We start from the raw sequence: 13008 nt of genomic DNA on the forward strand, positions 1-13008 counted from the left end.
ACTTGACCCATACTTGGTACCTTATGATGACTTAATGTATACTGAGCATATATATATATATATATATATATATATATATATATATATATATATATATATATATATATATATATATATATATATAGAATCGAATAGAAAATAGACTGGGTGAATTCATTCCAAGCCTACAAGCAAACAAGGAACAGGAAATGAAGTGGAGAACACACATCCTATTACCTGTCGGATCCTATTGATTATATATATATATCCTTTGATGTATACATTAAGGAATCATAAGGTTAGCATTATGGTCCTCTCTACTAAACGTAGCCTTCTACCAAGGCATCTAATGTTATGTGTGTTTGTTTCTTGCATGAGTTGTATATTTTCCCAAGTGAGAGTATCATTAATCAAAAATATAGTTTGTATTGACTTTCAAGTGGTATTGTCACTTTTATGAAAATAATGGGAGATGTAAGTACACAGTTGTCGTTTATAATGACATACGAATGTACTGATGACCTAAAATATGTTTGTTTTATTATGGTCATAATGTGAAGGCTAGTACCCCTACTAAACGCTCTCCCTGTCTAGAGATTAAGGGAACCAAACGCGACCTCTGTAAATTCTTGCAAGCCGTGTAATTCACATTAAAGTTATATGATCATGTATACCCAATATAACTATCACCTTTTGTTTAAAACAATGAGTTAGTGATTCATTGGTATAATTAGATCCTGTAGTAGTTCCATGCTATAGCAACTTAGTATGTTTGTTCTGTTTCTCATAATAGTATGTTCTGTTTGTTTCTTATCATAGTATGTTCTGACTCATGTATGAACTGACTCTTTGTATGCTTCATTGTACTAGAAGTAATGAATAGTATCTTCCTATAACTATACCTATTATAGTTTACTAATCTTTTACTTGAACTGTTATTGAAAAGACTCATTTATCTACTAAGTTATGCTTGTACTTTAAAAACAGAGTTTGATTAACTATAAAGTAACATAACTTTAAAAGAGTTTTTGAAATGTTTTGATTACTTATAAAAGACATAAGCAACATTTTGAAAGATGTTTATAACAAACAATTACACAATTATCATTGTGTTCAACTTGTATTCTCCCCCTTAAAAGCATTTAAAATAGTTAAAGGATTCATTACGGGGTATGAACTCACCTGATGTGGGTGATTCAACAAATACGCGTGTACGGATGAGAAGTTTCATGAATGAAGTACCGAGACACAATAAGTCCTAAATGACATATATTGGCATGAATATAGTGTTTATAAGCAACTATATGAAAGGAAACACCTTCCGGGACTAGGAAACACTTTGACCAAGTGTTGGAATCACATGTGATTCATCAAAGTAAGGTGGAATGGTACTTCTTTGAGTTTACTACCATGGGTTTACGGCCAAAGGGAGTTTACGGCCGTAAACTCATGGTCAAACATGCATAAGTGTTTGTTTGAAGGCTAGGGAAGCTTGAGGGACTTTTGCTCTACACAAGGATGAGAAAGACCATCATAAAGGAGGCTTTTGATGAGTTTACGGCCCAAAGGAGTTTACAGCCGTAAACTCATGGTCATTATGCATATGAGAGTAGTTTAAGGTCCTATTCTCATCAATGAAGGTTTCTAGGTCACAAGCTTTGCATCTAGGAGGGTTTATGGCCAAAATGGCACCTTAAAGGGGTTTACGGCCATGGGAGATGGCTTGGTCGTAAACTCCTTTGGTCCTTGTGTTCTTGATGTTTTCAATGCTCTAAGCATGAGTCCTAACTAGATATCAAGTGTAGGGAAGAGTACTTACGATATAGAGACTTGGAATGGTTGATTTTGGCCAAGAACACTAGTGTGTGTTCTTGGTGTTCTTGGTGAAACTTGAAGATCTAAGAAAAGTTGATTTCCATGGATGAAATCAAATAGTGTAACTAGTAGATGAAGTGTAACAACAAATCAAGGAAAGAACACTTACGCTTTTGGTGATCTAAGATGATGAACTTGATGATACTTGAGAGAGAATTGGGAGTTATTGAGCTTGGAAGTGAAAGAATGGCTAGAAATGACCAAGGGTCATATATAGTTTACGGCCGTAAACTCATTGACATGGTGGCCGTGAACTCCTTATGATGAGGTTAATGCTTGATTTGTTGTACAGTGTCTCCAGCAGGTACCTTCTAACACTCATTCCTTAAGTGTACTAGGCTTAAAACTCCTTAGAATGACCTTTAACTAGGCTAGAACTCATTACCAATGAGTCTGACACTCAGTTGAGTTGACTGGCTGAGCTTTAAAAGCAAAAACTTTTCAGGTTGTCACATCATCCCGCCGTTAGATGGAATTTCGTCCCGAAATTAGCTTTCTTACAGTACTACTGGGGTTGCGCTCTTCTGATTGGCGGAATACCTACTCGTAGACCTGGCAACTTTGCCCTAGTGTTCATAATAGGATTCATATTTGGTCCATCTATCATTACCTCGTGTATACAAGTCGTATATAATTAGGATTAGTAAGACGGTCGGATGTGCGACTCTGCCCCAGGTCCACAACCAAACAAGGAACAGGAGATCGGGCGGAAACACACATACTAAATCTACGTAATCAAAATCATATACCACCCTCACGTATACCCTGAATAGTGATATTTGGGTTGTATTCGTCCATAGCCTCTGTGCTCGAACTTGGCCTGTTGGACGAGTGGTATTTCGTGACGGTCTGCGGACATTTGACGATAAGGCTTCGGAGGACAAAGTACTCTTTGCACGAGTACTTCCGAGTTTAGAATACGAAAGATAAAACTGAGGTTTAGGTCGGACTGTCGATATGAATGACGAAAGTTTCGAGAACTTGCCGATCGAGGCGATAGAAACATATGAAGTTAGTATGGTGAGGACCACGCCAATTCATGACGAATGATAGTAACAAACTCTTCACTTGAACAAAGTTTTTGGCCAATTTGAAAGAAACGTCTGTTATACGGTGATGTATCCCTAGTATGTTCGGTAATGTACTCCTAGTATGTTCGACAATGTACTCTTTGTAAATGATCCAGGGCTTTCTGTTTTCCCTTTGATGTTAACACTCCTACATATCGCACCGCTATGTGCGCATACATACAAATGAAAGTGCTTTGATAACTGGTGATGATACTTTATATCATGATCCTCCTTGGTACCACTACGATCGCCTGTCATATACAAGTTATGAATATTTAAGACGAATAAGACAGTCGACTGAGTAACTCTGCCTCAAATCCTCAACCAATTAAGAAACAGGGATTAAGGTGGAATCACTCACTCTAATCCTGCAGCCTCTTAGTTATTCACAACCATGATGTATATGCTACGCCATTATAGCTTCTCTAAACGGATCTTTTATTTCTCTTGAATACTGTGATCTATCTCAATATGTGAGTTATTATAATTACTTTTTAAGTGTTTTCCCCACGTTTTAATCTTATATGAATATAAATTAATTTTCAAAGTAAATACTATTTCGAAATATGTACCGCTGCTCGTCGACGACTTCGGGGTAGTTTCCCCTGCGGTGATCATCAGAATTCTTCCATCCGCGCATGAGTTCCTTGTTGTCGGGCAGTCCCGCTGTAGTGTCCAGTCTCTCCACAGCCATAACAGGCTTGGTTTTCTTCATCTCCGGGGACTTGGGAGATCGTTTGAGCCGGTGCCTTGCAGAAACGGACTGTATGTCCCTTTCTGTGGCAGTTCAGACACTGCATTTCCCGGCATACTCTGGTGTGGTGATAGTTGCACTTTCCACACTTTGGGAGGGTTCCAGCATATCGACTGGCAGGTGCTGGAGCAGTAGGTGTTGTAGCGGCGTACATAGTACTCGCTTGTTGCTCTTGCGGGGTGTCATGTGTTGTTCGCTTCTTCTTCCTCTTGTTCCCCGACTTCTGATTATAGTCCTTTCCCTTTAATGGCTCGGAAATGAGGACTTCCACACCATGGCGGACTCCATGGTCGATGAGTCGCTGGGCCAGGCGTTTGGCGCTATCAAATGTAGCTGGGTTAGAAGACAACACATCCCCTTGGGTCGGAGCAGTTAGACCCCAAATGTATCTTTCTATCTTCTTGCCCTCCGGGGTAACCATCCTGGGGCATAGAGCTGCTAGCTCGCTGAACCGTTCAGTGTAGGTCACTATGTCTGAGCCGACCATAGTGAACTCCCATAGTTCTTGTTCCAGCTTTTGAACTTCGCCCCGCGGGCATTATTCTTCCAGCATCAACGCTTTTAGGTTTTCCCGACCTATTGAGTTAGCCACTGATAGGGTCAGTGACTTAACATGGCTGTTCCACCATGTTAGGGCTTTGTTAGAGAAGGTGCAGGCAGCAAACTTCACTTTCCTCCCTTCTGGGCACGAACATATTTCGAAGATCGAATCTGTTTTCTCGAACCATCGCATCAGAGCGATGACTCCACCATTTCCATTAAAGGAATTTGGTTTGCAGTTCATGAAGTCTTTATACGAACACTCCCTTGGGTGTCCGTGAGTAGCTCTGGGGTTGGCTAAGTGGGTACCGCTACCAGATCCGCAGGTACCACTTTCACCGAGGTGAGCTATAGCAGTTGCCACTGCGAAGGATATTGTTGCTTGAAGAGTAGTAGCATCGAATTGTGACGGTGGAGTTGGAGTTATCGGAGTAGTGCGTCTGTTTGATCTGCGAGGAGGTATCTTTGCTAAAAGAATACAAAGATGAGACGGAATAAGTCTAAAGCAATGGACACAAGCTGAAAGCTGAAAAGACAAGGTTATCCAAGTTATGCATGTATCGGGTCCTGACTTCCACAGGGTTCTAGAAACAATTCATAAAAGAGTCTATACCTAATAAACTCTATGAATTTGAAATGGCTATCCTCGAATGAATATCTGTTGCCTAAATAACTGTTACCAGCTGCATGTAAGAAAATCATCCTAACACATAATGTGAGCAGTGTCTCCCCTCGCTCATTAAGTTAACAAGATTATTATTTATTAATGTGACGTGTAAGACGTTTTGGTTGCTTCTGTTGATCCCTCTTTGAAAGCTCTTCATGAACTTGCTCTCGTTTCCTCCTGACTCTTCTGTTGTCTACTATGAGGAAGTGGTTACATCTATCTGGGCTTGTCGTGTGAGAATGGAAGCGACTAAAGAATCTATAAGTTTTAAGGTAACTTTATGGGGTGATCCTTATAGAGTCCTCCTATAATTGCACAAGGTATACAAGTTGTATATAATTCAAGATTAAATAGACCTTCGAATAAGTGATCCTACTCCAAAACCACAACCAAACAAGGAACAGGTAGTGGAGCGTAGATCACAAATTATAAGTCTATAAATTCTCAATTATATATAACCTTGGGAGTATACATTGCAAGATTATAGACCTATCCGTAAGGGTCTTTTAAGTTATCACATAAGTTATTTGTATGGTGCCTAAAATACTCCTATAGTATTTTAACGTAATGTACTTGATATGTTTCAAACTTGTTATCGCGTTATGGTATCATAGAATACTCCTATAGTATTCTAACTCTAATGTACTTGATCTAGTATTCTCTTGACTGGTGTTTAGGTAATTTTAAGACTGTTACAACACCACATCCCTCCCAAAAACATGTCGGTCACATCTCGAATGAATATAGTTGATCAGGCTATATTGATCCTAGCTATGATTACATAACTGTTCAGGTTTGACGACAGTGTTCAACCTTTAAATACTTTAGTTCTGTTCTTCTTGTGATACTTGGTCTAGTATGTACATGTATAAGCAAGTAGGTATATTTTTATAACTTATCATTATACTCTTAAAATATATCATTATCTAGAGCACTTAAGCCCCATTGTATTTATAGTTGTATATCTTTTATCGGTTGATATACTTAGTTCGCTATAAACAATGCTCTGATACCAATCTGTCACACCCCAAAACCGGAACGGCGGAAACGTTCGGGGGTGGAGGACGTCCTGTTTAGTATCACAAGATATGCATTATAGTAAGCAAGTAATGAACAACCATTTCATTAGAAAGAAAGTGTTTACAATGTGTGTGTTCACAAAACATAGAATTCATAAGCCAATAACAAAACAAGACTTGAAGCTATAATGCTCCATCTTCTGAATTCTCAACACGAGTACCTGTCTACTAGGCTCCTGAGAATACAAGTTATTTGAAAGAGTTGATCAGCAATTAAGCTGGTGAGTTCATAAGATTTTAGTGATGTCTGTAAGTTGTAAATGTCGCTGTAAAATGTAGTTGTAAAATGTCGTAAGTTGTAAGTTCTGTTTAGAAAAGTTAGCCTGTTCCTCTAGAAAATCCTATATTTCCTACTTTAATGAAAGATAAGTACAAATGACTCTACAATCCTTTCTATGAGTACTAAATGGATACAAGTTATATAAAACTCAGAGTAAACAAACAATTGACTATGCGCATCTGCCCTAAGCCCACAACCAAACGAGGAACAGGAAGTAAGGCGGATAGCACACATCCCATTGGTTGTTAGATCATTGTTGTATATAACCCTGGTGTATTCACTTGTTACTCATGGAGTTAATTGTAATGGTTCCTTTATATTTAATGAAAAGATTCCTTAAGAAAACCCTTATTTCTTATAATAAAATGGTGACCACAGTGATTACTTTTATAATAACTTAGTACTGGATATATATGATCTAATATCGGATAAAAAGTTAATTGAGTGAATCTGCCCTAAGCTCACAACCAAACAAGGAACAGGAAGTAAGGCGGAAAGCACACGTCCAACTACCTATTAGGTATTAATTATATATAACCATGATGTATAAACTAAAGTATTATAGAGTTAACCACCTAAGGTCCTTTAAGTTTATACTGGTTTAATAAAATGGATTAAACCCTTAACTGGGAACTTTCTAGCTTTGTATACCAAAAGTTCTAATTTGGAAAGTATGTTTTGTATTAGAAAACTGTGCATTGACTCTGTGTCATATGACTTGACCCATACCTGGTACCCTTATGATGACTTAATGTATACTGAGCATATATATATCTAGAATCGAATAGAAAATTGACTGGGTGAATTCGTTCCAAGCCAACAACCAAACAAGGAACAGGAAATGAAGCGGAGAACACACATCCTATTACCCGTCGGATCCTATTGATTATATATATATATATATATATATATATATATATATATATATATATATATATATATATATATATATATATATATATATCCTTTGATGTATACATTAAGGGATCATAAGGTTAGCATTATGGTCCTCTCTACTAAACGTAGCCTTCTACCAAGGCATCTAATGGTATGTGTGTTTGTTTCTTGCATGAGTTGTATATTTTCCCAAGTGAGAGTATCGTTAACCAAAAATATAGTTTGTATTGACTTTCAAATGGTACTGTCACTTTTATGAAAGTAATGGGAGATATAAGTACACAATTGTCGTTTATAATGACATACGGATGTACTGATGACCTAAAACATGTTTGTTTTATTACGGTCATAATGTGAAGGCTAGTACCCCTACTAAACGCTCTCCCTGTCTAGAGATTAAGGTAACCAAACGCGACCTCTGCAAATTCTTGCAAGCCGTGTAATTCACATTAAAGTTATATGATCATGTATACCCAAATATAACTATCACCTTTTGTTTAAAACAATGAGTTAGTGATTCATTGGTATAATTAGATCCTGTAGTAGTTCCATGCTATAGCAACTTAGTATGTTTGTTCTGTTTCTCATAATAGTATGTTCTGTTTGTTTCTCATCATAGTATGTTCTGACTCATGTATGAACTGACTCTTTGTATGCTTCATTGTACTAGAAGTAATGAATAGTATCTTCCTAAACTATACCTATTATAGTTTACTAATGTTTTACTTGAACTGTTATTGAAAATACTCATGTATCTACTAAGTTATGCTTGTACTTTAAAAACGGAATTTGATTAACTATAAAGTAACATAACTTTAAAAGAGTTTTTGAAATGTTTTGATTACTTATAAAAGACATAAGCAACATTTTGAAAGATGTTTATTACAAACAATTACACAATTATCATTGTGTTCAACTTGTATTCTCCCCCTTAAAAGCATTTAAAACAGTTAAAAGATTCATTACGGGGTATGAACTCACCTGATGTTGGTGATTCAACGAATACGCGTGTAAGGATGAGAAGTTCCACGAATGAAGTCCCGAGACACAATAAGTCCTAAATGTTTTATATTGGCATGAATATAGTGTTTATAAGCAACTATATGAAAGGAAACACCTTCCGGGACTAGGAAACACTTTGACCAAGTGTTGGAATCACATGTGATTCATCAAAGTAAGGTGGAATGGTACTTCTTTGAGTTTACTACCATGGGTTTACGGCCAAAGGGAGTTTACGGTCGTAAACTAATGGTCAAACAGTTGGGTTTTGAGCATTCTAACACTCCTAAGTGTACATGCAACCCTTAATACCTTGGATCTATGTTTTCTCTATTATACATGCAAATATGAATATCCAAGGTATTATCCTAACTAGCATACCATAACATTGATACTAGGGTAATAAAATAGATAGAATACATACCTTGTTGTTGTTGCTTGACTCCATGAATCTTGAGAGCCTAGTGCCCCAAGTGTGACACCTCAAATGGTTCACACAACATCATGAACTCTTGGAATAACCATGAGAAGAAGCACTCCAAGCTCAAATTGACTAGCCCTCACATATGTATCACTTGTGCCAATTTCTTGAGCTAAAGGGGTCCTTATATAGTGTGTAAATAAGGGTTACACCATGTAACCCATGACTTTACCCATTCCTTATGCTCCATGGGTTTTAACCTCCATGGAGTATCCATGGATCACCACATGGGTTAAACCCAACATAAGGAATCATGGATCATAAGCCCACATATATAAGAATGAATGATTTACACAATCAATCCCCATATATTTAATTAGTCTCTTTTTTGATCACTAAATTAAGTCCAAATTAATTCTTGATCAATACTAATTAAATAACATGATTTCATATTAATATATTAGAACTTATAATATATTAATATGTCACAAATGTCCTCTTCTCATAAAACGGTCTATCCAAATGTTCTGATACCATGCAACCCAAATGGACCATGCCGAGTCTGGTCAAGTACATACCAATTATAGTTATGGACTTAGACACTAATCCAACAGTCTCCCACTTGGATAAGTCTAAAACTATTATTGTGTATGACTTTAAGAACCAACTGGAAATCGTAGCTCTCAAAAGCCGCTGTCGAACTCTGACCTTGTTGATAAACTCTGACCTCTGTCAATGACTTGTCCATTAGATAAGGGATCATATATTCCTTCATTCTAGATATCATATGGACTGATACATGGATTATAAATCATTCTCTCCGTCCATTTGTTGTTTCCCGATTTCCGATTTATGACGACTGACTAATTGAACAAATCAAATCAGTCCAGGCCCGGCCGAGCGCTTACATTTGTCATCACTAAATCATCGAGGGGCCCACAGATATCGCTTTTATCCCGAAGGTAAAAGGAATGGATAAACTTCGACTCATATGGCTTGTTCTACTACTTGTTGAATCATACACAAAGGCACGTTTTATAACATCGAGTTACCAATGTGTTTTCGCGCAATCAATGTACAACCAACTCATAGTAACAACTCATATCTCTAGGTTTAAAGAATATAAGATATTATCGTCTCATGATCACTCGTGATAAAATCCATGAAGTGATTCAGATGAGCGCGGGTTGAATCCAATACTCAGAACTTATGAGCACTCATGAGTGTTGTAGCACCGCTTTGTCCAACATCTTAGACCTCTACAAGCCAACCCATGACAGTTTTGATTCATATCTACTTCCAACATATGACCGACTTTGGATGGTTTGAATAACTTAGTCATTCGGGAAGAATGATCTAGTTTATTCTGGAAGTCAAAATATGCAAAATGAAACACAAGAATAATTGAATCTAGTTTGGTATCAAAACCTATGAATATAAATAAAACACTTTTTACGTATCACCATACTGATTACTCATTATTCATTGTTTCGGTTTTATCAACTTTATACTTGAATTAAAAACACTAGTTGTCCCATGCTCCAAGCATGTACACTATGTTTTTCTAAACAATAACTTTGCCATACACCAGGTATGCACTCTATGTTTGTCTACGATCCTTACTTTGTGAACTAGATCGATTGAACATAATTTCAATGATTCTCTTTTCACACTCCCAAATCCTTATCGAAAATGTAAGAATTCCAAATTCCTATCATTTACCGAAATCTGTTAGATTTTAAACTTATATGCATGATCCTCTTGTAATGATTATGCATAAAGTCACAAAGACTTGTCAACAGACATTATAGAGTATTCAGATGGAGATCAACTCCATGGAAACATCCTTCTTGCATTTAGTTTTTTTTTCTAATCTTACACAAATTGAATAACTTCCAACTATGAAACATTTCCATGTTCCCATTTTGACTGTCACTTCTGAACTAGAGTTGCCTCTTTTCAGAATATGTCGATATGGTCCTTCCAAAATTTAACACTATACTTCCAATTGTCCCTGAGCAACCAATCTTTGGTAAACCTTAGATTATTCTCGACAATTGCTTAATCATTTTAGTCATATCCAATTCTAGATTTTCTCCCTTAATGCCCAGAGCATTTGGAAATTTTAGAAAGGATGAATATTATAACACATGCAATCGATCCTATATCCGAAGCATATGAGACACGATTCATGATGTCTCACATAAAGACATGATACTAGACCAGTCTTTTGCTATAATATTTCTATGTCTATTTGCCAAGTTCTCATAATTCAAATTATGAAAAGGGATGCCATAATCATAATCGAATTTTAGAACGCAAATAATGGACCCATATATAGAATTTCCTTATGTTGAACCATTCCAACACAAAATCCATATATATATATATATATATATATATATATATATATATATATATATATATATATATATATATATATATATATATATATATATATATATATATATATATATATATATATATATATATATATATATATATATATATATATATGGAAATGAAATGAAGTACAATTTCCTCTCCCTTAATTATAGCAAAACAACTTTTCAACCCCTGCAACTTCACGAATTGAAACTTTTGTTTTCTATAATTAACATTGCTAACTTGCAATACTTGTCATAATTATCATGCTCCCACTAACAGGATGATTATTAGCATAATACTTATGCTCCCACTAGCTTTGACACGTACTCAGAAATCAGCTGGACTTCTAGAAATCAATATTGTATTGACTTTCTTACCAAAGTTCAAATTTCTGATACGAGATGCTTTGATAAAACTTTATCAGAATCATACACCTTTCCTTAGAAAGCACACATGTGTGTCTAAACAATTTCATAACTATGAAAAGGAATGCTGTAATCACAGTCTCAATTCTTTAGACCTTTTCCATTTCTCACAAGTCCATGTTAGTGTGTCGGTAAACCACACACGCTCCACTAACGACTTTCAGAATGCAAGAATCACAATTGCTATCTTACTTAAAATCTACTTGGTGGAAGTGTTTCCTCACCATCATTTTCATGAATCGGAGAAAAACCTTATGACCCTTAGATTTTATGGTGTATGTGTTCTTATCCACGTGAATTTGTCAAAACCATAATCACAAGAAAAGGTTAGTGACAAATCCAAACTCATATGGACCGAACTCAATCTTAATTTCTTGCCACCTGGCAGCACAAGGGCCTGCCATTGCTTCCAAGTTGATATGCAACCAATTGAGAGCATGTAGAACTCAAATGTATAGCCAACTTTACTGTAATGGGCACAGAAATGTCAACACAATAGGTTATAAACCTCAAGTCGTGAGCTAGTGAGAAACTACATGTTTTTATTCTTGATTAGATCTTGAACCTTCAGAATCTTTTACACTCCCACTGTCTTCTTGACCTATAAGACTTTCTTGTCAAATATTCAAGAGATAGTGTGGATTCTTTATCAAGACAAATACTTCACACAATTGGCCTTAGTTGGCCTTTGTTTTATCCAAAACATCACAACTTACCAATTTCAAATGTACAAGAGTAGAACACATTTTACTCTTACATTTGACAAGTGTTATAAACCTTCTTAAAGATATGTCACTCAACTTATAGTCTTGGAGTATGACTCTAAGACTTGTTTTGAAACGAAGTATGATTCATCTTCTTGATTTAACCATTTCAACAATTCATGACTCCTCTTCTTAGCCATAAGAATGCACTAAGATTTCCTTAGAGGACTAATTATGATATGATTTCTAAATCATTAAGATGATCACAAAACCTGATACTAAAGTACTCTCCCATCTTTTCAGATTTGAGAAACTTTTATCTTTCTGCCTAATTTGATTCTTCTCATTCGTTCTGCCATACATCGAAAAAATTTTCAATGCTACAGAATTATACTTAAACTTGTAAGTATAACCATATTTACTAAACTTTAGTAAATCATGACGAATAGTCTTATCGATCTTTTGTGGTGGACTTGATCAGTGCACCAGAATGTGTACTTGATCCCTTAGTCCTTCACTTGACTCACATATACATGTGAACAAGGAATTAATCTTAATTTTCCAAAGATGGAAATTCTCATTCATCATACAAATTGCATGATTTCAAGTTTCTATCCAACTGAAACCTTGGGTGATGAGAATCTTTCCTTATTTGGTAAATTTAGACAATACCACAATTGAAAGAGACAAATCCTTTTTTTTCAAAATTGCTATCAATGGAATCATATAAGCAACAATTTTCCACAAATGCCATTGTAAGGATACTTAGAATAAATTAAATCAAAAATTTCTTTTTTTTTAAAACTTTGCGGAAAAACTTATCCTTACAGTGCAAAAGCATACGAAAAACTTTTTGTTATCTATTCCTAAGCAATATATCATATCTCCTAAGCAACAACTCAAAATTCTGATCACCGAACCATGCGATCG

This window comes from Lactuca virosa, chromosome 4 (assembly GCF_052849685.1).
Source record: "Lactuca virosa cultivar CGN04683 chromosome 4, Lactuca_virosa_CGN04683_v6, whole genome shotgun sequence".
NCBI lineage: Eukaryota > Viridiplantae > Streptophyta > Magnoliopsida > Asterales > Asteraceae > Lactuca > Lactuca virosa.